General features: G+C 36.9%; 1 protein-coding gene across 2 annotated transcripts in view; it reads left to right on the top strand.

Moving 5' to 3' along the window:
• Fhit (fragile histidine triad diadenosine triphosphatase) overlaps positions 1-27,084 on the top strand; it is a 1,324,198-nt gene that overhangs the window by 330,018 nt on the left and 967,096 nt on the right. For both annotated transcript variants that reach the window (XM_042680219.1, XM_042680218.1), the window contains exon 3: positions 22,499-22,593. The gene's annotated coding sequence lies outside the window, so the exon portion shown is untranslated. The remainder of the gene's footprint in view (positions 1-22,498; positions 22,594-27,084) is intronic.

Here is a 27,084-nt window from a genome sequence, read left to right as displayed (position 1 = left end):
TAAATAAGTACTAATCCATAAGTACTACTACCATGACATGAGGAATGGGTTATTTGACAGATATGGTTAAACCAAAGGTGTCTCACCAGCCTCTGCTTTTATAGGCTCAGAATGTTCTGAAGCTAGCTTCAGGGAATTATGGGAAGATAAACAAAAGGCACATTCTGAGAAGTAGGTAAGTAACAAGAAATCAAGGAGAACTGAGGTACACAGTTTCAGTAATGGATCCAAGATGCCAGGAATCACAGAGTTAAGTATACAGGGACTTCTGTCTTTTGACAGGATTATTGCAAATCAACACACACACACACACACACACACACACACACACACACACACACACACACACACACACAGAGGTTTTTTTTTTTTTTAACCAATATCATTCAAACACTAGTCAAATCTCCTGCAGCGAGTCATGGTACCCACAGGGTGCTAGGATTCTCACAAAAGTCAAAAATACTTTGGAGTTTTTTGAATAATTTTATGTAAGTGTATCATGCAAGCTATAAGATGTTATCATTTTCTTTTATCTGCATTTTACATACATAGTCATTAGCTTAAGACTGTATTAATGCAGTCATTATCTCTCAGTTTGTCTTTTATGTGTTTGACATTAACAGACACTTGCAATTACCATATTTTCATATTTATTTTTAATTACACAAGTAGTCTGTGAAATTGGCCCAAATAGTTACCTGTGAATTAACTGGTGGAAATTCATTTCAAGCAGACTGAGAAATCTTGAAAATGTATGGGATTATCAAGTTTGTTTCTTGTGTTAAATGTACATTTATGACATTTAAAGATAAATGGAATTAGATAGTAATGAATAAATAGCTTTTTAGATGATTTTTGTATAATATAAATACATCTCAAGGTTCTATAATCTTAAGATAGTACAGCATATAAAATAATTCTCAATTTTACATGTCTCTTCAAAACTTTGAAATTAATTTGTTTATTATAAATGGCAATTCTTCTTAACATTATATACTTTCTTCCTTCTCTTTCCACAGATTTTTCCCCTACATTGTTCAGGAGCCAGGATTTCTATCATAGCTCTTCTCTTTCTACTCATCCTTCTCTCTTTCTCTCACCCCAACCTCTTCTTTACTCTCAGCTAGATATACTCTCTCTTTAGTCTGCAGCTTAATACTTTTTCAGTTCTGTTTTTGATATATTTCAAATCATTTGAAAGCAACATTGAGCTAGGTGCTGCTGATCAAGAGTATGAGGCACTGAGTTCAAGCACTAGTACCAGAAAAAAAAAAAAAGAAAGAAAATCAATAATAAAAAGGAAAAGGTGATGATGCAAAATAAATTTACTTTGTGAAGGAACTGAAGACTTACTTCACTACCAAAACTTATTCTTAATAAACATAATATAAACATAAATTAAACATAATTAAAATGAACATAACATTTTGAATAAACATAATAAACATTTATTCATAATAAACATAAATATAATGCTTATTAAATTTATTATTAATACTAAGCTTCCAAGAAAAAAGAATTTCTTTGAGGATAAACCTCACATTCACAGTGAATTGAATCAATAAAAATGGTAAAAATAAAAAGGAATGGAATTCATTAATTCAGTATACACATAAAATATAATACCCCCCAAATCCAGCAAATCACAAAATTGTAACATCCTGAGTAAATATTCACCCTCAGAGAAAGATGATCAAGACATCATAGAAGACATTAAATATTAAAGCTGCTATGAAGGAAAAAGAAAAAGGAAAAAAAAAACCTTGATTTTGTGCATAGTGAGTCCAGTGAAATATTTTCTAGTTCTTATACTGACTTTATGTAGATGAAAGAAAATATCAACAAGTTTGGGAGAAGTCACAAGACCAATTACATTTAAAAAGATGAATGTGGTTTTTTTTTTGTTGTTAAGAATTAAGTGTAGTTGGAGACTAATAGCTACCTCTGCCTCTTTCTTGTGTTGGAAATGAAAAACGGATTTATATAATAAAGAGTTAACACATTATCACATGACATTAAAAGACAGAAAAACTTCAAAATAGACAATCTGTTGATTCATATTCTGGGGCGGCCTAAAGAAATGGATTTTATCCTTGGACTCCTGTGGCTATAAAGGGAGGAATAAGAATGCTCTGGGTTTATGGATACGGTTTTTCTGCCCTAGAGTCAATGACTATGCAATATTGAAAACATCCCCAAATTCCTTTTTCCTTCTTTGTTGGTGTATGCGATGTATTTCTTCTTTCTGGAATTTACTTAGCCTATGAATATTTTAAATCAATTATCTAATCAGGAGAGTTTTTTCCCTCTGTTTCCACTCATTTAAAACATTTGACCAAATCAAATGGTTAAATACAGCTCTACCTACTATAAAGATGCCTTTCTGTTATTTATAAAGTATTTGGTAGGGTTTTATTTCCTTAGACTTAAATTTCTCCAACTGTAAATCGTAATTGTGCTTGTTTAATTTTGAAATAGGCTGCATGTCTTTTAAGTATATATTTAGCTTACTTTTTCCCAGTGTCTCTCCCTGTTGATAACGAAGAATGTACATATATGCTTAACCCCAGGTGTCAGGATTGAAGTAGTCTGTAAATTAACATTCTCTCTGAAGTATGTCATAATCATGTGCCCTAACCAGAACCCTCGGATTGTTACCTGCCTTGGATGAGAAGTGGATGAATACCATGTTATTCTGTCTTGCTCATCATAGCATGATTGAGTCTTTCATTGAAGTCAAGAAAAGGAAATTTATGATTGGCTTCCCTTCATTTCATTTCAGACAACTTCAGGCTTTTTTTTCTTTACTATGCTAGCAAGAAATTATGTATTGTCCATTGGGGAAGTAGCTACATCTATCAGTAAATAAGATTTCTAGTTATCCAAGTAGCCCTGCTGTTAGCCTTTTAAATTTCAGTTTGGAGAGCAAATGCTCAAAATGTTCAAAGTACAGCACAGAAACTTGCAGACTGGAGGAACTTTCTTCTGGTTGCTTCAGAAGGCAAAACATTTGTAAGGTACATAAAGACCTTTTGTTTAGCACCCATAAAAGTGGTCATTTTGTCTCCAGGAGAAATTTTATATAGAGTTAGCATTTCCGGTGCCAGTCTCTCCCTGACTATTTAGCATTCTTCTAAGGATACATTCATATCTTGATTTGTTGCAACATCATAAAGTACTTGTGTGGTCATCCTTTAACGAGTACTGCCTGTGTCTGAGACTTACTTCTGTCCTCTGGAACCACCTGAACGGGCCAGACCTGCCTTTATCTCAGCCCCAGGGTGAGATGGAACTAATTCTCTCTTTCTTAACCCTTTAGCTTGTCCTAGCTTACTATTCATTGCTCAGGGAGCTTTATAAACATTTCCTTCTGAGGGCATAGCTAATGCTCAGCCTCTCCATGTCACTGTGTCTCTGGCTGCTTCATTTGACCAGTCTTGAATAAGACAATTGGGGAATTCTTGACTTCTGAGTGTCTCTGACAATGTAAAGAGATGCTTTATGGGTACCCTTTGCTCCTAAACTGGACTCCATGTCAATCTCTAGGATACCTTAATGACCTCTCTTTGAGATATTTTGCCCACATTAACTTGAGGTATTATTGCTCCTTTAGTTTAAGTGGACTTTTGGTTTTTGTTTAAAGGACTGTTCCTTTGCTGATTAAGTGGGGAAAAAACCCTTTTCCGATTAAGTGTGGGGGGAAGATACATTGAAAATTTCATTTAATTTCTCTAGGTTCTTTAATGGCTTAAGTGATTTTCTTATCTACTATTTGAGTATCAAAGATTTTTTAATATTAGAAATGTCATCTATATCTTGAAAGCAGCCTTTGGATCCCTGGCTGACAAAATCTCTCTGGTTATAGAAAGTGTTAGCAATGTGTGAATGAAACATGATGATTTGGAAGTCATTTGGACCATGTTAGAAAAGGAGTCACACTGAATTATTTTTTTTTCTGGTGTAAGATCAATACTGTCTAGACATGGTCTCATTAGGACTTTGCATTGACTAAGGCCGACTGAGATTCCTGTAATCTTGGCTGGTGGTGGCATGTGTGTGTACAATGCCGAATATGTCAACTTTGTGCTTCCCAGCACTGTTCCACCCAAGCACAGGGCAGTCATTGAAGATGCCATAGGTCCACTCCTGACACTGTCAAGATTGGAATTGTGCACATTCTAGGAGCTGCTCTGTAGGCAGTCCTAACATTCATGGCGGCAGCTGCACAAGGAGCAGGAAAGTTCTTGGGGCACTCCAACTCCGTGTGGTCTCCAAATCATAAAACCTGAAGTAGTGATAGTTCATCTCAATGTAAAAGCTCCCAGTTCATCCCCGAAAGTCAGGTAACTTTTCTGTCAATATTACCATGAATTTCTACAAATAATATCTTCATGTCTAGAAATGATATTCTTCTTTTAATATTGAGTAACTGAGACCATTGGATTCCTCACTTAGGACAAGAACTTAAAAGCCTTATCGTCTCCTCAATAAAGATTCAGACCATGGGGTGGGCTGCTCTGCACAGAATCCGTAATCCTTCCTTTGAAGTTACTTGGTGCTTTGTGAGGAGTGAAAGCAGTGACTGACTCACTAGAGGCCAGAAGTGACCCAGCCCAACCAGAGATCCGACAGTGGAATATACATGTTATTTGTCCAGTGTCTACTTTTCAACTTTGGCACAATGAGAAATAATGCTGATTATAGAAAAGAATGCTGATGATAAAAAGATCTCTTTCTGGGAATTTAAGCGTTCCAGTAGATTAGCATTATTGATCATTCTCTTTTCACATAGTTTACAGATGATTTTGGAATCCTGAAACTATTATTCTCCCTTGTCTAGTGTAATTACCAGAACAACGAATAGTCTAATTAAAAGACAACAAGGATGCTTTCTAATTGTTCTAATAAATTATGTTAATACACAATGCATGCCGTTACTTTTCAACAGGAATTTATTTAATAGATTGACAGCTTGTCCTTTACTGCCACAATCTCAAATTCCATTTCTTCTAAACAAGACAGCTGACAACTTACAAGAGGCTAGTTAAGTACTGAGAAATCTATTGGATCTTTAAGAGAACCTAAGTTTCCAGGAAGTCCATATGAATGAAGATGACATTTTAAGTTCTCTAGATAAAATAATCATCCCCCCAAAAGTAGAGTAAAACAACAACAACAACAAAAAAGACTGTTAGTGTCTAAAGCGAAAAATCAGAAACAGATTGTTATAATGAAGGTAAAAGACTTTTTCTGTTTTAAAGTGTGGTGATTACTACAAGATAATATAATACTAACTCAAGTAATTGTGTTATGTAATTCATACCAAGCTGTATTTCTCGAGAGTGAGATAGAACTCTCATCAAAGTCATGCCATGATATGGGCAAAACTTCAGAACATTCCTGAGATACTGATTCTCTACAGAGGAGTAGATGGCTGGGCAGAGAGACAGCATGAAAAACTGGGAGTTGGAGGGGCATCAAAGTAGCATCTTTCTCTGAAGGGGTCCGAAGACTGGGAATTCCTGGAGGACAGAGTATAAATTTGATCAACTGTGTAAATGTGATATTTTCTTCGCAACCACTGGCATTAGAAAGTTTTCACTTAGTAAATAATGCAGAGTATACATTAGGAAATGTTAATGTTTTGACAAAAAAAAAAGGCTGATGAAAGCTGGGGACTTCAAAGCTGTGGGAAAACAGAACCACTTCACTTGATGTGCTGCCATGCAGCCACAATCTCATCGCCTGCTGCTCCACTCACTGATCACAGGCATGAAATCACTGACAGGGCGGAAGGGGGGCGAAAGTGGAGTGGAGAAGGCATAGACTACCTGGGTCTCCCGTTTTTATGGCCCACTAATAATACCTCTGACCAATCCATAAACTAGATCTTGATATCTGTTTAGACTAAAGAAAATGTTAATGATCATTTATTGAAAGGGTATTATTAGAGCAAACATTGCTTTAAATACTACTGCTATATTTACTAGTGTCACTTATTGGTAGCTCCTTGTGATACAAAGTCTAAATTCTTTAATGAAGAGAGAGGGCCTCAGCCACCGTCCCTCTTAATTTGCTTCTACAGAATTCCTGAACTTCAGACAAGTATTAATTCCTATTACTTACCAACCTGTTACCCTCTTTGCTTCTCTCAAGGCTTTTGTGGATGTTACCCCTGCACCATGTCAGTGATACGATCATTCATCAAAATAAATGCATTTCCACTTCTCACATATTACTGATATTACTTTTCATATGTCTATTCCTCTTGCCAGAATCAGAGTTCCTACGGCCTGGTACTATTTCAATTCGGTAGGATCCACTATTATATAACTTTCCCTTCATGTATTATTTTTGAGTTTCTACTGACACTCAGGAACTTAAAGCTTTCAAGTACTGAATGAAAGTATCAGTCAACTGTCAATCCAAAATCCTATAACCAGTGAAAATTCAGTAATGAATGGAAGAGTCAAGGTCTTCTTTCATGAAGACTCTGAGAACATGTTATCAGCAGAAGCACCATCAAAGAATGGCTAGGGAAAGCTATCTTAATGTAAAAGGAACAGTTACAAATGGAATCCTGAAACACCAGGAAGGAAGAAAAAGTGTGAGGAAAAGTATTGATCCTTTTGAGATTTCCAAATAATGTTTAGAAGTTGAAAGAGAAATTGCAATATAGATGTGGATATAAATGCATTTAGAGGAGAACCTAGGTAATTATTTTGTAAATGGAGGATGGTAAAAAAATATAATATAAGTAGTTTTATTTTACACTTCAGTCAAACTGATAAAATGATGACACAAATAATCTGCTATGTTATGAACGTATAATGTATACCTAATGAAACCACTAAAACTATACAAGAGATACATTCAAGAACACTTTAGATAAATCAAAATTGAATTCCCTCCAGATGTCCAAATTGCCTGCAAAAATAGGTGGAAAACAGAAAACAAAGAGAAAAAATATACTAAAAATTAGCAGGATGAATCTTAAAGTACCAATAAATGCATTTAAGTTGAGTGGTTTACATATGTCACTTAAAATACAGAGATTAATGGAGTTTTGTTTTTTTAAATAACCCAACTGTTTATTATGTATAAGCTCATTTCAAAAATAATAGCAAATGACAAATGTTGAGGAATATTATTATCAAACAAATTTTGTTCAAAATAAAGTAGGAATAATTCAATACTTTAAAAAATGTTAGTAAAACTGATAAGAATAACACACGACTAATATTAGGAATGAAACAGGTGAATCACTACTAAATAGCAAAAGGGTAATAAAGCCATTCTGCACATTGAAATTTAACAACTGAGATAAAATAGCTAGTTCCTCAAAAACATACATTCTTCCAATATACCTACTATGAAATCATTTCATATGGCCTATTGTTGTAAGCTGAATTAATCCAGAAGCCACATTCTGGGAGATGGACTATTGGACTCTTTATTACAACACTAGCAATCCGCAGGCCACCCGTTGTTACAAAGGCCTGCAGCCCCCAAATACACATAACATAGTTAGGAAACAGGCTAGAGAGGAAAGAAAGAACAAAAACAATACCAACAAACCAATTCAGTTCCAATGGAGAGCTGAATTGGGATGCCATGGTGACTGGAGACAAGCAAGAAGACAGGAGACAGGAAACAGCACACAGTCACAGAGGTACACAATCACAGAGGTACACATGGCATGGCAAATGGCAGCTGGGCTGGTCTGGGCCTAAATAGGGTCTGAGGAGGGGGTAGGTCCATAGGAAATTCCCATTCCCAGGCACTGGACTGACTCAGTAACCTATCAGTCAAGTGCCCACACCTGCCTCCAGGGATCTAGGCTAGCCCATCACCTAGGAGGCAGGTGATAGGCAGGGGCGTTTCCTTCCTCCAGCATGAAGACAAGATGCCAATCCTACTATCCACCATGTGGCCAATATGGTGCTGGTCAAACCTGATCTGCTTACTTCACTATAACATTTAAGGAAATTTAATTCATCGTTTAAGAATTCAGAAATGCATTATCTCAGTGTAGATGGAATTACTGGAGACTTCTATCAGATATCTTAAAGAGGGATTGACACCTAGTTTACACATTGTTTTCTAATGCAAATAAAATTTACCTAGATTCTCTAATCAAGCAGAAGTAGTATGAAATAGAAACACAACTTTGACCAATATAGATAGAAAAAAATCCTTAACAAAGTAATAGCAAATAGAATTTAGTAAAAAGAATTATGCATTATGATAAAATGTGGTCTACTTTAGGGATTCAAGATTGGCTCAATCAATATTAAAAAAGTTGAACCCCTCCTACAGCATTTTTACAATAAAACAAAAATTTTTTAAAGGTTGATCAATGTTAACAATCACAATAACTGATTGAAGAGGACAAAAATAACAGATTTTAAAAGGCATTTAACTGAATTCACTAATTTGTGATTAAAAAATTTGTCAGTAAAAGAGGACTAGACATTTACTACTTCATCTTCATAAAGAACATCTTAAAAAAAAACCCACAGCTCATATTTTATTTAATGATGAAAACCTGAATATTTTCCTTGTAGATTTTGTGTAGTCAGACAGGATATTTATTCTTGGTAACCCTGTTCACCATAGTGCAGTAAATTCTAGTCAATGCAATAAATCAAGGAAAGGTACTAAGAGATATACAGATAGAAAGGAGGAAAGAAAATAACATATGCTGATGACATAGTTCTTTTGTGTGCAAGTACCAGACCTTGAACTCAGGGCCTGGGTACTCTCCTTTGGCTAGTATTCTGCCAGTTAAGTCACAACTCCACTTCTAGTGTGTGTGTGTGTGTGTGTGTGTGTGTGTGTGTGTGTGTGTGTGTGTGTGTGTGTGAGAGAGAGAGAGAGAGAGAGAGAGAGAGAGAGAGAGAGAGAGAGAGAGAGAGAGATTACTTGGAGTTAAGAGTTTCATGGACTTTCCTGTTTGGGCTGGCTTCAAATCACAATTCTCAGGTCTCAGCCTCCTGAGAGGCTAGGATTACAGGATTACTGGTGCCTGGATGAGCACATGATTTTGTGCATGGAAACAATAAACACAAAAACAACCTCTAAAACTAATGAATCCAGCAAGTGGCAGAATACAGGATAAACATAAAAACATATGGTATTTCTCTATACTAGCAATAAATATATGGACACTGAAATAAAAAAAAAATATTATACCTCTGCTGGGTTCGGTGGCTCAGATTTGTAATCGTAGCTACTCAGGGGACTGAAGATCATGGTTAAAAGCCAGCTTGGACAGGAAAGTTCATGAGACTCTTTCATCTAATAAACTATCAAAAAGACAGAAATAGAGCTCAGGCTCAAGTGTTAGAGCTCTAGCCTTAAGCAAAAAAGCAAAGCTCATGGATAGTGCCCAGGGCTTAAGTTTAAGATTTTGTATATATATACTTATTCATGTATAAATATAAGTGGAGAGATATTGGGCTCATGATTTTAAAGATTCAGCATACTAAAGATAGTAACTATCTCCAAAATAGTATGTAGGTGAACATAATTCCTATTAAAATGCCGGCATGTTTTTTTTCCATATATAGGTGAGCTAATTCTAAATTTATGTAGAAACAAAAACCTGAAGTAGCTCAAAACACTATTGAAAAGAATAGAATCGAAGGAGAGAAATTTTTCTACCCAAATTTCAAGACTTATTACATAGTTGCACTATTGACTATTCATGGAACATTAGACTCTTAAATCAGAATAAGATCCAAATGCTTATACTTTATTGGGTTTTCAGAAATATGCAGTTTCTCTCAACAGGAGGAGAAAAGCATTTCAACAAATGGTCCAGGAGCAATTGACCAAAAAAAGATCTCAAGCTATATCTTACACCATACATTAAAATTAAATCAACATATGTCATAGAAGGTGACAGAGAGAAATATTTGCAACCTATGAATGTGATAAAATATTTAAAATACACAAAGGACACTCAAAAATATTGAACAATCCAATTCAAAAACATAAAAATCATAGCAATTTACTGAAGATATTGTAAGTAATAAGATATTGTATAGTAATAAGCATGTGAAAAGATATTTGACCTTATTAGCCATCAGAGAACTCCAAATTTAAACCACAGTGAGTTGGAATTCAGTGTAAACATGTGTAACCCAATGTAACTAGTGTAACCCAATAAAAATAAATAAATAATGGACAAAATTTTTAAAATTCCACAATGAGGTATCAGTACACTCATAAGGGAAGAGTTAAGATAAAAGAGATAATACTAAATGCTAGTAAGGATGTTAGTGGGTATCACTGGTATCTGGCAGAATCTTGAATTATTAGTATAAAAATTTAATAAATCTTAACTTCTATTACATGCTGAAATACTCATCTACTGGGTTAAGAAAAATATATTGTTAAAATAAGCTTTAAAATGAATGAGACTGTAGTTCTCCCAGATTGAAACCAGAAAAAAACAACCTTTATGGAAGCATAGTACTTGTTATTATTAAGACTAAAGCAACACATTATAAACCCAAAGAGACTGATTCTCCAGGAAATACAGAGCCAATGTACTAACCGCATATACTTGATGTATAGGATCCATCACTTTTTAGCTATTTCCCATTGAAGTTGGTTTTTAAAATGTTATCGTCTGCAAATGATAGAAGTAGGCAGGCCCTATGGATATACTTATGAATTGTTTGATCTTCCCATGTTTCTCTTAAAACCTGGGTGAGACCCAGATGCCTGTGGGGCCCAGGGCTCATGTCTGTAATCCTAGTTACTCCAGAGGACTGTGGTTTGAAGGTAGTTTGGGCAGGAAATCCATGGGATTCCAATAAACCACCAAAGAGCCAGAAGTGGAGCTGTGGATCAAGTTGCAGAGTGCTAGACTTGACTGAAAAAGCTCAGAGACAGACCACAGGCCCTGAGTTCAAACCTCAGGACTGGAATACACACACACACACACACACACACACACCTTGAAGAGATTAGCATACACATTAATATACGGCAAATGGGTCTTTTGTGTATCACTAGGTATTCATCCAATGTATATAGTTTTCTCTTGGAAAGGGACTCCTGGATCTGCAACTTTGCTTTAGGTCAAATAATGTAATACTTTTTTGTCTTTGCCAGTGTTTCCTCAACTGTAAAATAATAATGAAAAATAGTCATTCTTTTAAGATCATTGTGAAGATTGTATGATTTAATGTGGGGAAAAATTATTCAACATTACAATAGAAAACATTATGCTTGCTGTTATTGTTATTGTCCACTCATAGCTCTAGTATTATGTCTAAGCCATGAAAAGTAACTTTAAGATGATTTGAATTAGTGAGTTTGAATTTGATGATAGGGGGCAAAAAGCAGTATGTGGGCTCAATGAAAACCATATTTCTGATTTTAGATGGCAAACTCCCCCAGGCAAGTGAAAGGTAGATATGGTCGATCCTCTTTAGCAATGCTGGATAGTAGAAGTTGTTCACAAGGTGAGGTGTATTAAATTCATTTTTATTTATGATGTTTGCAACTATTGGGATGTGATCACATCATAAATTTAGGAAGATCTTGTACTCTTACCTGTGGCTTTGAGGCAAAGCTGATCTCCTGAGCTACAAAGTCACTTCAGAATTGGAGATTTTTCTATTATACTACCAAGTTGTAGATCTTAACACCTGATTGTGAAAGGATAGATTTAGTGAAAAGGTAAAAGTTTGGTAGATTAGTGATGGCTCAAGTCCCCTGGAGAACATCTTGCTGTGGAAAGAAGAAATTTCTGCTTTGGGGAAGGGGAGACAAGCTCTCAGAAAATTAAAGGTTGTTTTAAGAAAAATATCAATGGGGAACAGAATGTGTTGATTCCATCCTTCCTAGTTCTGCAGTTTGGAGAGCTAATGGGAGATGCACATGACCCGCCCAATTGAGAACTTCCATTTCAGGTCTGCAGATATCCCTCCTTCTCCCCTCCTCCCACCTCCAGTGATTCCTTAGATCTTCAGTGACTCCTTAGATCTTCAACGATTGGTCAATTCTTCTATAGAAGTAACCAATCAGAGTGCAGCCTCGAGTGTAAACCCTCTTCACTCAAGGCTCTTGAGGGCAGAGCAACAGCAACTTCCAGTGGAGGGACTTCTTTCCAGAATTAAGTTCTTTGTATTCACCTTTCAGCAGCGGTGGTAGCCAACAGCGAAGCAAGCTGTAACAACAGGTATTGTCTGCTGCACGGCTGCAGTCTTTGTCAACTGCAATGCAGAAGGGCTGCGTCCTGACCTGGTTCTGCCCAACACAGCAAGCAACGGGAATGCATACATACATAAGTAAATAATATCATCTGCTGAAAACTTTTTGCAACATCCTAGGAGTGTATTAAACTTGTGCAGAGTAGGTGGTTAAGGGCCAGGCTTCTGTGCTTGGAGAGTTTTGTGTTTGGACCCTGATCCTCCCTCAGAGCCAGGAAGTGGACTTAGACCAACTCTTTTTTCTAACTTGGATCTTGAAAGCATTCCCAAGGAGCCATGCTGTTGGTTTCCAGCCAGTTGTGCTATGGGACATGGCAGAGCCCTTAGGTGGTTAAAGTAGGTAGAGTTAGGAGATTGGAACTATGCCTTGGGAGGGCTATGGGGTCTCAAGTCCCTTCCCATTGTAGTCTTTGCCTCTAGCCCCCATGAAGTGAACGGGGCCTCCCTTGCCAGGTGCTTCTGCCATGATATACTATATTGTCACCAGCCCAAAGCAGCAGGGTGAAGCCAGCAGAAACTCATACCTCTAAAACCACAACACCGTTGGCTTTAATAAATCTTTTTTTCCCCAAATAACCTTTTTTCCCCCTGTTTGTCATAGTGTTGCAAAGCTAGCATACTCTTAATCTGTTTTTCTCTTAACATGGTGTCATGACAGTTTCTTCCCATAGTTTCTAAAGATCAAATTAGCTACTATTGGGAAAGTCCTTGACATACTAAGTACTCTGTAATTGTACTCAGTAATTGTTAGTTTTTTTTATTGTTATATATTTTATTGTAAACATGATCTAAACCTCAGAGCTTGTAAATGGTGAAACTCTAAATGGAACTCTAGTGCGTCTTTTTCTTCAGTACCTTCTCTACTTTGAGATGTAATGGGTTAGTTTTTATTCATCTTTTTTAGAGTATACATTTATATAAAGTCAGAGTTGCTAGTGAAGACTTAGAAGAACACTTTTCAAGATGGTATTTTTTCTTTCTATTTGAACTCTCAAGTCTAGAGTTTCAGGATGGAGCTTAGTGCAGAAGTAATTGGCTTTCTTAGTCTAACATTATAAGAAGTTCTCTTTCAGACTGAAGGTTGAGAACCACGAGAGGAAGTCTCACATTTTGGTAATTGCTTTACAGAATAACTTACCTTTTAAAAACATACGTTATTTAACTGCGACTCCCTCCTTCTCTCACCATGCCATTTGAGAAGCTCCTCATTATAATCTTACCTTCTGGATCTCCCTTTTAACTATTTTCTCAAGTACCATTACCTAATATTATTTTCTGTTTGGTTTTATCAACTAGCTGGTAAAGTGGTAGACTTATTTAGCACTAAAGAGTTTTGTAGGAGAATACAGAAATGATTTAATCTTAAAGGTTTTCCACCTGTCAGAGAATTTAAGCATGATGAAAGCTACTTGAAGCAGGCTGAACACTATTTACTGCTGTTATAACAAATCAGCCCAGAGTACGTGACCAGAGACTAATTCAGAAAGTCTTATTAACATGTCGAATGAAGCTCAAAATGAGATGTTTTTAAAACCTCCTTAAATGCGACATTGCCATTTTGTTTCGTGTGTGTAAATTGGATTGATTGGCCTTGAGAAGAAAGAATTCCATAGTACCATAGTACTGATAAAATAAGAATCTTTTAAATTGATCCCCCCTTCCCAATAGTTAACTAGATAGTTTAGTTTATAGCTTTATTTTCTCTGTGCAGGTGAAACAAAAAGACTAGCAAGTTATTTTTTCCTTTTGAAATAACTGAGAGAACATTAGGAAATGGAATGTGTTTCCATTCTGTCATAGAAAAACAGCATTTACTCCTATTACTTAGACATCAGGTAAAATGATGACATTTCTCTTGTTTGTACCAGCACTAGAGCAAGGAGAAAGATTCTATCATAAAGATCCCATTCCCTGAAATTCTAATAATACCTTAAAGTTCACTTACCACTCTCATGTTTTGGTCTGTGGCTACTTTACAGTGAAAATCAAGTTAAACTTTTCAGCCACTCTTTAGCATCTCCCTTGTAATTGGAAGAAGAGAGAGAAGTAGTGTGTGGACAGAAAAAGAATTTATTTCTTCTTTATCTTTCATAATCCTTAGTCAGAATGGACTTCTGCAACAAAAGAACAATGAACAAGGAAAAAACCCTGAAATTTAATAATAAATATATGTGTGTATGTATGTATGTATGGTATGTATGTATTTCATGTAGAGGGTAGAGATGCTTAGAAATAAGCGTATATCTCAAAGTTAAAGCTTTCAGTTTAGGCTCAAATACCAGTACCAACTGAACCAAAGAATGAATGGTGTGTGAGCAGGCCAGTTAGAGACACCCTAGAAAAATAGGGTACAAATAGGAAGGATTCTCATGTAGGTGTAAGTCCCAATCTTTTGCATTGATGATTGATCAGAGGTTTTAGAGATCTTGCCATATTCTTTTCCTGAAACAGGAGACACCTTTGTAAATTGAGATTTCCTTATAAATGTACATGTTTTTTAATTGTGAGAATACCGTACAGAGGAGTTACAGTTACATGGGCAAGATAATGAGTACATTTCTTATCAAGCCTTGTTGCCTCATCTTTCTTCCTCTTCATCTTTTCCTTCTCTCTCCTTCTTCTTCTTTCTCCTTTTCCTTTCTCTTCCTCTTCTTTTTTTGTTTTAGTTATTTTTTAGATAGTTCTATTTTGCGTTGGCCAGCCTTAAACTATTATCTTCTTTCCTACACTAGATGGGATGAAAAGTATATACCATCACACCTAGATCATTTGTCAAAATGAGGTCTTGCTAACTTTTTGCCTGCGAGCATCAAAGTAGGATGTTCTTGATCGTTGCCTCCAGAGTAGCTGTAAGTAGAGGTGTGCTACACCATATCCAACCAAGAACTGATGATTCTATTTTGTCTTCAGAGCTTCCTTTGCTGTTATGATCTCTCAAAATAACCAGTTCCAGCTGGGCATAGAAACCTCACACCTGTAACTCTAGCTCTTGGGAGGCTGAGGATCAGGGTTCAAAGTCAGTTCAGGTAAGAAAGTCAGTGAGACGCTTACCTCGAATTAATCACCAAAAAGCCAGAAGCGTAGCTGTGGTTAGAATGGTAGAGCATTAACCTTGTGCAAAAAAGCTCAGAGATAGTTCCGAGGCCCTCAGTTCCGGCTCTCAGCCTGGTACACACATAAAAATGAATAATAAAAGAAGCATATTTAGGCATTGTACATTCTGTACTCCTGTAGGCACATTTGGAAGTGGCATTTTTTATCTCTTACTGAGATTTACTTGTCCCTACTCATCATGGACCCCAAGTTGATCCAGGAAAGGTTTGTATTCTTCAAAGATTCATGTGTGATGTTAGGCACAATTTAAATTACAAAATGCATATTGACCATTTCCAGATCTTAAGAAACTTGCCTTTATGCTCTGCTCTTTTTTCTCTTCTTTACCTTTCTTTTTTTTTTTAATAAGTTTTTTTTATTGTGAAAATACTGTACAGAGGGGTTGCAATCACATGAGCAAGGTAATGAATACATTTCTTATCAAGCATTGTTGCCTCCTCCTTTGTTTTTCCCCTACCATCCTTTCCCTCCCATCTGCACAACTACATTTTCCCCCTCCCACACCCACACCCCTGCCTAAATTGTAAAGTTCATTTTTCGACATAGTGTCTTGTACATCTCATTGTTGCAATGGGTCAACCTGTATCCCTATTTAAACAATTTGTTTTTCCATTCCGCACCCCAAATTATACCAATATCAAATACAGTGAAAACAGGGGTTATACTGTGACGGAGGGACATACAAAGCAACAAAAAAAATCACATGGAACCTTATAAATATGTTAGAAACAATAGCAAGAAAGAAAAAAACCACTTGTGTCCTTATCTTGGGGTTCATTTCGCTTAACATTATCTTATCTGACCTTTTCTGCTTGTCTAGTTATTATACTAGTTATTGTAAATAAGGGAAACCATGGGACCTATGTTTCTTTGCACCTGGCTTACTTCACTTAATACAATTTTTTCCAAGTCTTTCCATTTCCTAACAAATGGGGCAATGTCATTCTTCTTGATGGAGGCATACAATTCCATTGTGTATATATACCACATTTTCTTGATCCATTCATCTACTGAGGGGCATCTGGGTTGGTTCCATATCTTAGCTATGGTAAATAATGCTGCAATAAACATAGTTGTGCTGGGGGTATGGTCTTGTTTGTGATCATTCAGGTAGATGCCCAAAAGTGGGATTGCTGGGTCATAGGGGAGCTCTATGTGTAGTCTTTTGAGGAACCTCCATTCTGCTGTCCAAAGTGGTTGAACAAGTTTACATTCCCACCAATAATGCAGTAGGGTTCCCTTCTGTTCACATCCCCTCCAGCATCTGTTGTTATTAGAGTTCTTGATTATAGCCATTTTAACTGAGGTGAGGTGAAATTGAAAGAGAAAGTTCACTACCCAACTCTTTCTATGAAGCCATCACACCCCTCATCCCAAAACCAGGCAGGGACTCATCAAAGAAAGTGAACTATAGATCCATTTCTTTGATGAACATTGATACAACATTTCTCAACAAAGTCTTGGCCAATTGACTTGAACAATTCATCCAAAAAAATCATATACCACGACCAAACAGGATTCATTTCAGGGATGCAAAGCTGGTTCAATATATGCAAATAAATTAATATAATTCAATACATCAACAAGAACAAGGATAAAAACCACATGGTTTTCTCAATAGATGCAGAAAAAGCATTTGACAAGATCTAACACCCCTTTATGATGAAGGCTCTGGAAAAACTTCTTTGTTTTTCTTGATCAGCTATGTGAAACTGTTGATTGGAACTGTTGATTCAATCAAAAGTGATATGCAAATTATGTAACAACCAGCCAGGAATTAGATGTGGAAGCCAGTAGGATGATGTACTGAGCTAGTTTTGGTGTAGGTATATTGGCCTTTAAGGCCAATACAACATACATTTCTTATAGGTGAAACATTTTAGCCTTTTTCTTGCATTTGGAACCAGCTTTTTGAGATAAGAACAAAAAATGGGACTTAGTAGTTTATTGTAGTGTATTTTTTTTGCAGTCTACCAGTTGAACCACAGCTCTACGTCAAGCTTTTTTTTCTGGTTAATTGGAGATGAGTCTCACAGCCTTTTTGCCCAGGGTTGGCTTTGAACCTTGATCCTAAGATCTCAGCCTACTGAGTAGCAAGGATGATAGGAATGAGCCAGGGGTGGCCAGCTTTGTGGAGCATTTTTTTTCCTTCCTTCCTTCCTTCCTTCCTTCCTTCCTTCCTTCCTTCCTTCCTTCCTTCCTTCCTTCCTTCCTTCCTTCCTTCCTTCCTTCCTTCCTTCCTTCCTTCTTTTTTGTTGGTTGTGGGGCTTGAACTCTGGGCCTGGAAACTGGACCTGAGCTCTTCAGCTCAAGGCCAATGCTCTGCTACTTGAGCCACAGCACCACTTCTGATTTTCTGGAGGTTAATTGGACATAAGAGTCTCATGGGCTTTCCTGCCCAGGCTAGCTTTGAACCACCATCCTCAGATCTCAGCCTCTTGAGTGAGCCATTGGTACCTCGCTTGTGGGGTATAAACAGAGGATTAGGTATTAGGAGATAAGAATGAGGTTACAGTTCATGCACTGTGCCTGGCATATTTTTCATACTTGACATATATTCCAGCAATGATGCAAGCCTTCACTGTAGCTTTGTACCAGATTTCAGTAACAGCCATGTCTTTGAAAGTTTATTCTCTTCCCCTAAAAAGCCTTCCTTTGATGCCTTGGTTGTCTCATTCTCTTGTTCTAGGCCGCAAGTTTAACTTACCTCGTTTGTTTTAGTCTGTCTTAGGCTGATCTGCTCCTTCTAAGCTCTGCGTACAACTAGAAAGAGTTCACTCCCTGTGGGTATCTTCCACTCATGTCTGTCTCCTTGAATTGCTTTCAGGTTTTGATCACCTTCGTACCTAGCTCCTAGCATAGTGCTGACATTTCTTAAATGTACATAAAATATATACTTCATTAAATGAATGAAAATAATTAATTACTAAACAATGAGTTGAGTCCTGTTTAAATGAACTTTGAAGGGAAAGGGGGATAATGAATGAAAATGAAGATACTGTTTAATAATGATGATAGCTGTGATGATGATAAGAGGTAGTGGTAACCGCTGTGTTAAATTCTAACATGTAAATTATCTCAGTGAATCTCCTCATAACTTTATTAAGTAGTCAGAATGATTAGCTCCATTTCTCAATGAGGAAAGTGAGCATGGAGATTTAAGATTTGGATAGTCATGCCCAGGTAACTGTTAAAATCCAGGATTCAAACCCATGTCCTTAACCACAATGCAAAAGGATGTCCCTGTGCTGCTTTGCTGCAGCTTTTTCAGGTTTATGATTGATGGTGTCCTAATGTCCCGGAAATGCGACAAGTTCCCTGTGATAACTGAAAGTAGCTTTAGGTTCATTGTGAGGCTCCAGTGGTCTTTTTATCTAGAAATAGAAAATGGAAAACCAGAGGCCATATGATTCTTCCCATTTATTGTCTTCTGCAACCAGCCTCTTTTGGTGCACAGCCTTGCTGAGTGTACCAGCCTTTGCTGCAGCTCAGTCCATAAGGACTTACGTACTTCATGTGTTCATTTGAAATTGAAAACTCGGTCTGTACTGCAGTGCACAGTAGCCATATTATGATGATTACTTGGGCAGACAAATTAAATGATTCCCTATAGTATTAGCCCTGAAAAGTCTAATTTCCCTGTGTGGAATCGTGTTTACCATCCCCCAAATTAAGAGACACAAAATAACACATTTACATTTGTAACTTCTTCCTGAAATTCCCCTTCTACCTGGTTTTTTTTTCTTGATTCAAACCAATCTAAACCCCATCTGTAGGATACAAAACACAAACTGATGATATTTAAATATTAGGGCTGGAGGCAGGGTGGGGGGGGGTAGGCAAGCAGTTAAGGAAAATCCAGCATTTGATTGTACCTTCTGCTTTCTAGTAGCAAAAAAATAATAATTGGAGGATTGCCATATTTTTTTTCTTTAAAGGGTTAGGCTTACAATTTTCTAAAAATCTAGGGCCTCCCAAGTAAGTCTTCAAATAAGGCATTTTTAAACAAATAATAATTGTCTCAAAGGGAGTGTTCAGGTCAGCGTTTCATTTCATGATTAGTGAACTTTCCTGTAAGCTTTTTTCTTCATAAATTCTGCCTCTAGAAAGACAAGAAGCATTTTCCCCAAGTCCAGCCTCTTTAAAGAATGACCTTCTTGGCTCAGAGAGCAGCTTTGATTAGTAATGGCCAAAATGAATTATCCTAAAGCAAATTCATTTTTGAAAGCAAAGGTTCCATTTTGTAGGGGGAAAAGCTCATCTCAATGCCTAGAACATGTGAGGTTAATGACTAACTTGCTGCAAGGATAGAAATATGAAAAAGCAAAATTGTTAAGGCTGCTGAAGAACTAATCAAGCATATTGTTCCCTGGATTCTAGAAAATTGCAGTGTGCTTTTTAGAAAGGTTGAAAAGATGTCTGTGGGTTCATTTTGTAACTGTGTATTGTTTCTTTCCTGTGGTATTGGTGGCTTCAGGGGTGTGTGGGATATGCTGAAGGTGACGGCTGCTGGTAGTGTTCTGGTGTCCCCTGGCAGAGGACTCCTTGTCCTTCCAAATGACAGATGGTTCCCTCTGCTGGCTGAAATTAAATTCAGTCCTCCATGCTATGACAGCCGAGGAGGAATCATTGTCTCACTGATTATCAAAGCATAGTTATGGGACAAGAGGGTGTAGCTCAGTGGCAAAACACATACCTACTATGCATAAGGCCCTGGGTTTGATCTCAGTACAGCACAGAGACGAAGCAACCAAAATAAAAAAGCAATACAAAAAATAGTTTTGAAATTTATCCTCAGGAAACCAACCACCTGTGAGCAGCTTAAATGCACCCCAGAAGTGGTGATAAGCTCCCTCCCTCCATCCCTCTCTCTTCTTCCCTTCCTGACTCCCTCCCTTCCTACTTCTCTATCTCTCCTTTCTACCTTTTCTTCCATCCTTCTCTTGCTCCCTCCTTTTCTCCTTTTTATTTTCAATTTTTTTTGTTTGTCAGTCATGGGGCCTGAACGCAGGGCCTGGGCGCTGTCCCTCAGCTCTTCAGCTCAAGGCTAGTGCTCTACCACTTGAGCCACAGTGGCTTTTTCTACTTATGTGGTTTTGAGGAATTGAACCCAGGGCTTCGTGCATGCAAGGCAAACACTCTATCACTGAGCTACCTTCCCAGCCCATCAAATTTTTTTTAAATGTAAGTATAACAAAGTCTTTTCTTTTTTTGTTATCTTTATTGGTCATGGGGCTTGAACTCAGGGCCTGTGTACTGTCCCTGAACTTGTCTGCTCAAGGCTAATACTCTTCCACTTTGAGTCAAAGCTCCACTTCCAGTTTTCTGGTGGTTAATTGGAGATAAGAGTCTCATGGATTTTCCTGCCCAGGATGGCTTTGAACCTCGATCATCAGATCTCAACCTCCTGAGTAGCTAAGATTATAGATGTGAGCCACTAGCACCTGGCTTTTATTTCTATTACCCAATAATAAAGATCTCTTTTGGATGGCTCAGACTTGCTTCCAGTGTTGTTCTTCTCTTTCAAAAATTATTGATAACTATATTCTCTTTTAAATAACATGACTTGTCCTTTCCTTATTTCCTTATCTCCTACCTGTAACCTTAGCCAAAATTCCCTATCATAAATTTGAAATATACTTGACCTGTCCATTGTTTATACTGTAACAGACACATATGTGTGTGTATCTACAATGCATATATACTCTTAATTTTCCTTTTTGCTTTAATATTCACATGATATTATTTATGAAACATCTATACTCTCATATTTAAATGCCTTTCTTGCATAATCCCTCTGAGTAGCTAGGATTGCAGGTATGAGCCACTGTTGTCTGGAAAAGTGTCATCTTTTTACAAGTTCACCAGAAATATTGGATTAGAGGGCCATCCTATTCTAGAATGACATCAACTTAACTTTTTACATATTCAATAAAATCATGTTCTGATTTTATTTAGGATCAGAAATTTTATTAGTGATCAGAAATTCAACATTTTTTTTTCTGAAAGGCAAGGGGAACATAGTTCAACCTATAACATGATTTCCCTTTCTACTTGTTTCTTCATAGCACTTAACACTATTTAGCAACCATGTATTTTGCATATTTATTTTGTTTATCTGTCTTCCCTCACTAGAATGTAGGCAACCAGACAGAAGGATATAGGACTATATTTTCATTACTATAACGACTGGGACTTGATATATCTCAGTATAATCTTCATAAATATTTGTTGAAAGAATGATTGCAATGCTTCTGGTTACAGACTTGAGCAGACTAAATAAGATGACATGATCCAAAGTTATTTGATTTAAAAAAGGGAAACAATGGCCCTTAAGCAAAATCTTAGAGAATGAATTGATGTTCATTATTCTGATGTATTTTTTTAATTTCCAAGAATAGTATACTGAGGTAACAATTAGAGCAGAAAAGAGGCTTACCAGGTGAGGAATTAGTACTATGTCTTAGAGTGATTTATGAGCAATGAGACCTCTTTGGCTTCTTTGTCACTTCTCTGCTTTAGAGAGATCTTTGCAAATAAGATGGGAGTATGGTGGCCTCAATTTGTGTAACATGTTCCAGAAACTATACTTGGTATTTGATCCTCATTTAGACAAAAAAGTACCCTTCATTTGACAGAGGTGGATGTGAAGATCAATAGAGTTGAAGAGCTATACAGGTCACAGAAACAGTTCAATACTAGGATGCAAATTTAGGCCAACTCTCCCTGGTAATATTCCTTCAGATTTTAGTGGATACTAGGGTGCCAAAGGAAAGGAAGTAAAGTGGCCCACAATTGCTTCATCAGAGGATTTGTCATAGAACACCACAAAGCCAGGAAGGAATCTTTTATACCAGACTCTCAGGTCTGGATCATGTGTTTACACAATGAACGCCTCAGTTTCTAAACTGTGCATTTCTGCAGGTGGAGATTGTCCTCCTGCTACTTCCTTTGTGTGGTCCTCTATGACTTACTTAAGTTTCCCTGAGTCACATCACTCTTCTGCACAGTAATGATGAGCCTTCTGAAATTGCACCCAAGCTTTAACTGATGCCAGCTCAGTACTCACAGTGAATGTTCCTAATGAAGTTGTACCTGGAAGCTGTCTGGTCCACCCCTAAAATAATCCTCTGGATTTCTTGTTCCTGGTATAGGTGTCCTAGGACGACCTCTTGGCTTTGCCCCTGTTGCAGAAAGTCTCTGCAGCCTGAGCTGTGGGATCGACGGAGACACAGCAGTGGTCTGAAAGGTAGTGTTGGCTTAAGTTTTAATTTTTTTAAGCATATGACATAACTGACCTATAGACATCCTTATAACACTAGTAACACCCCCTTTATATACAAAACAGAGCTTTTAAAATGGTAATGTGTCAAAGCTAGATTCCCTTAGAGAATTTACCCTCTCTCGATTTCTATTTGTAGCTCCCAGCTTAAAATTGGAGTATAAATATTATGTCAGTTAAATGAAGGAGTGATGACTTGACTTTCTGAAAGAAGCATTACCTTCTCTTTTTGTGAAGTGTAGCTTAACTGTTACCTGATTGACAGGCCATTATATTGTCCCCCCCCCCAGTCAGACAGTTACACATATTTAATATTTTTTGTGTGTAAAAGAAGATGAAATAGTTACAAAGTCAAGTGTTGTGCCATACATGGCTTTGAGCATGATGGTGGAATTGAAAAGAAATAGCAACAGAAGGAGGTTTCTCCCATGAGACCTACCTTCTAAAATGGTTTGGGGATTACTTGCCTTTTATACATCTTTGAATAGTTTCAATGGATAAGTTAAATATGTATCTTTTACAAAATTATAGCAATAAAGGAAAACAAGCATACTGTCAGTGCTTAGAAAAGCATCCTCCAAAGAATGGAGCTTGGCATATTGTGTACTCTGAATGGAAGGACATTGGCAGGGGCTCAGAAGCAGTCTCATTCTGATTTTTCCTGCTCCCCATTCTTCCTCACCACAGTCTGTAGAAACTAGAATCTCCCTTCTTCAAAGCCAGCCATAAAACCGAGAAATATTACTCTAACTTTCTTGTGAAAATTTCTTGGGTAAGGGTAAACTGTACAAAAATTCTATTTCTTACCTTGCTTGTCTGATAGTAGGTCCTACATTCCCTCATTCCAGAAAGGGTCTTGTGCTGTACCTGGAAAAAAAGGAATCTTGGCCACACAGAAAGACCAACAAAAAATATAAACTGATAGGCCTTTCTGGCTTTTTCTTCTTAGTCCATTACCTTAATTCATAACTTCTGTGTTCAATTACATTTCTAAGTGGCTAGTTATTTTTTTAAATCAAAGCATAAAAATGGATCAAACCTGTAGGGTTTCATTTCTGAAGTATCTTATGTCACATGAATTAGATACATCTGTTAAAAATTTCTCTTAACTGTCTTTCGTTATAGGATTGTGATTGTGATGCTTATAGTTGGTCAGGAAAGGTATCATAACTTTTCCTGTTGTAATACTAATCTGGTAATTTCTTCAGCACAGGGTAAATGTGTATGCTTGCTTGCTTATTTGTTGTTCTTTTAATTTTGTTGAAGCAGGATTTTTCTAGCTCAGGCTAGTCTGGAAATTGATATTTCTTGCCTCAGCTTTCCAAGTGCTAGAATTATAGCTATGCATCACCATGCCTATTTGGTTATGTTCATTTAACTTTACCCTCATGGAACTACTCCTTTCCTTTATTTTCTTAATATATTTTTTTATTGTAAAGATACTGTACAGAGGTGTTACAGTTACATGAGCAAGGTAATGAGTCTATATCCTATTAAGCATTGTTACCCCCTCCTTTATTTTTCCCCTACCATCCCTTTCCTCCCCACCTTCCCAAATCCTCCCCCCCTGGAAAGTTGTAAAGTTCATTTTCAACATACTGTCTTGTACATCTCATTGTTACGATGGGTCTTCCTGTATCCTTATTTCAGCATTTTGTTATTTGCCTTCCCCTCCCCAAATTAGAAAAATGTGTATACAAGATGCAGGGCACCAGAATCAAATACAATGACAACAGGGGTTGTACCATGGGGGAAGAACATACAAAGAAACAAAAAAACCCCACACAGTACCTTATAAGTACATTAAAAATAACAACAAGAAATATAAAATCTCTTGTGTCCCTATCTTGGGGTTCATTTTGCTTAGTATCAGGTTATACATAGCTTTTGACCTCTTCTGCTTGTCCCAGACATATACTAGTCATTGCAGATAAGGGAAACCATGGGACCTATGTTCCTTAATGACGAAAAGCTAAAGCCATTTCATCTAAATTCAGGAATGAGACAAGGATGTCCACTCTCTTTAATTTAGTATTAGAATGCCTGGCAAGAGCAATAAGACAAGATGCAAACATAAAGGGGATTTAAATAGGGAAAGATGAAGCAAAAACTCCCCGACTTTGCAGATGACATGATCTTATACTCCTCTTCTTTCCTATCATTCTTTTGTCTGCCAATATATTCCCCTTATGGGAAATCCTAGGTTCTCACCAAACAGGAAATCTGCATCTATTGAATAGTCTATGTCCTCCCCACGTCCAAAATGCTATACTCCTTGTCTAGCTTTCAGGAAGATCTCAGTGTTGTCTATTTTGCATTGCATGCTTACTTATCCTTGGCCCTGCCTTCCTTTTCTCTCATTTGAAACCCATGACTTTATGTAGGCAAAGCTTATGAAGTTGGACCGATTTGCCCCTAGAATTTTTAAATCTGTGAGACATTGCTGCATCCTTCACTAAACCCAGGTTTTGGAGGGATAAAGCAGGCATCTCTACTTGCTAAGTGCCTAGCCCTAGTGAGTCAGTTGCCTATCAAGAGCCTTTCCCTGGGAAAAAGGATTAAAAGTAATAAATACAATGACTTGAAATGGAGCACTGGTATTATGTGCATTCCTACTGTGAGATTTTGCATGTAGTGGCTTGATATTTTTGTTATTGTTGCTCTGTTTAGTCCTGTAAACCCTGAAGCAAGATTCTTTTTAACATGAATGCTGTCAATATAAAATATATATCTGAAAGGGTAGCATTTTGTTATCAGCAATTATGAGAGGGAGGGATTTTGGACTATATTCAGGCTTTAGAAATCTCACTTATTCCTCTGTGTTTAGAATGACTATTTCTTTCTGCTTACAATAAAGGGCATGTTCCTAATGATTTCAAGTATATCCTCTTTGCAGTTTTCTTTTTCTCTAAGATTTCTGCTATTTGTTGTTTGATCTCAGACAGTTCACTTAACTTCTCTGAAGTCTGGACTCTTCCTTTATAGAATGAGGATAATTATAGGAACCACCTCATAGAATGGTTATGAAGGATTAAATGATGATTTATGTAAAGTGGTTTAGAAAGGTATCTTGCATGCAGAAATGGATGCAATAATGATTATTATTCAAAGGAAATGTGTACTTATTAACTTCGGGTACTATTGAAGGAGTTTTAATACTTTATTTCTGTTAGAATATTACCTATTGCTGCTTTCAGTGAGATAAGATATAGAAATATCTGAGACCCCAACGTGAGGTAAAAACATTGTGTCAGAATACCTGGTAGATAGTCTTTGGGAGATAATCTTTTGATAATCTTTGGTAGATTCTGCACAAAATATATGACTTTGAAATTGAACACAGCCAGGCTAAGAGTCAAATCTGACTGATACTTTATCATTTAACTTTATACTGTGCTTTTGTTCCACATATTTTCATGTAGTTGGTAAAATGATCAAGGTATCCCTGAGTCCGACTTCTTTTTCTTCTTAAAACTAAAACCAGGACTGGAATATGGCTCAGCAGGAAAGCACTTACCTAGCATCATGAGGCCATGGGTTCCATTTCTAGTAATAAAAGAATAATCAAATAATAAGAACAACAACAACAAATACACAAAGAAGCAAAATTAACTATCACTGGATGAGAAAATAGATGAAGATAAAGTTGAAAGCCTGCGCCAGTGCTCTGTGAATTGCCTATTTTTGTATCGTTTATTTCATTTGAGATAGCTAATCTTCAGTAAAAACAAAACAAAACAAAACCCTTCCATCTTTTAGCTTTGAAGACCCAGTGGAAAGGGCAGGTCCCTGACAACCACTAGACCATGAGCTTAGAATCTTGGAAGAAGAGAGGCAGAGAAGGGAAGCTCCTAATTCTGTAGTATAAACAGTTTAGGCTGTTGCCTGAGTAATTCATGTAAAGCGTAGAAACAGATTAACACAGTTCAAAATGAAAGAACTGATCTGAGATTTGAGCTACTGCCCAGGAGAATGCTTTCAATTTGAACGTAACCAAATTAATTGCTGGCTGAAACAGATAAATCAATAGTCATCAGAGAATTGAAAATGAATTCAGACTTTTCACACCATGACATTCAATCGTGTGATATATGTAGAGCCAACAAAGTATGAGCAATGTTGAGGAATTTTGAGCAGTCCCCCAAATGTAAGGATTACTGGACAAAGATTTTGAAGTAGTAATAACTGGGTTCTATGAAGATCAGGAAAATATACTTTGACTGAGTAAGGAATGATAAATGCAGAATATAAAAAAGAAGTTGGGGATGATGGCTCTTGCTTATAATCCTAACTACTCAAAAGCAAGAAACTGGACCTTGCTTCAAGGATAATCTACACAAACAGCATAGACTACCATGAGACCCTCATCCCATCTGACAGCAGTGTACACTGATTCATGGCCATCTAGGAAAAGTGTCAACAAGAGAATCATGGTCCAGCCATGTAGTCCCCAAAGTG

Source organism: Dipodomys spectabilis, unplaced genomic scaffold (assembly GCF_019054845.1).
Source record: "Dipodomys spectabilis isolate Male_0828 unplaced genomic scaffold, ASM1905484v1 ptg000054l, whole genome shotgun sequence".
In the NCBI taxonomy this organism is placed as follows: domain Eukaryota; kingdom Metazoa; phylum Chordata; class Mammalia; order Rodentia; family Heteromyidae; genus Dipodomys; species Dipodomys spectabilis.
Note: the sequence above shows the minus strand (reverse complement) of the source record. Positions and strands in the feature narration are given on the sequence as shown.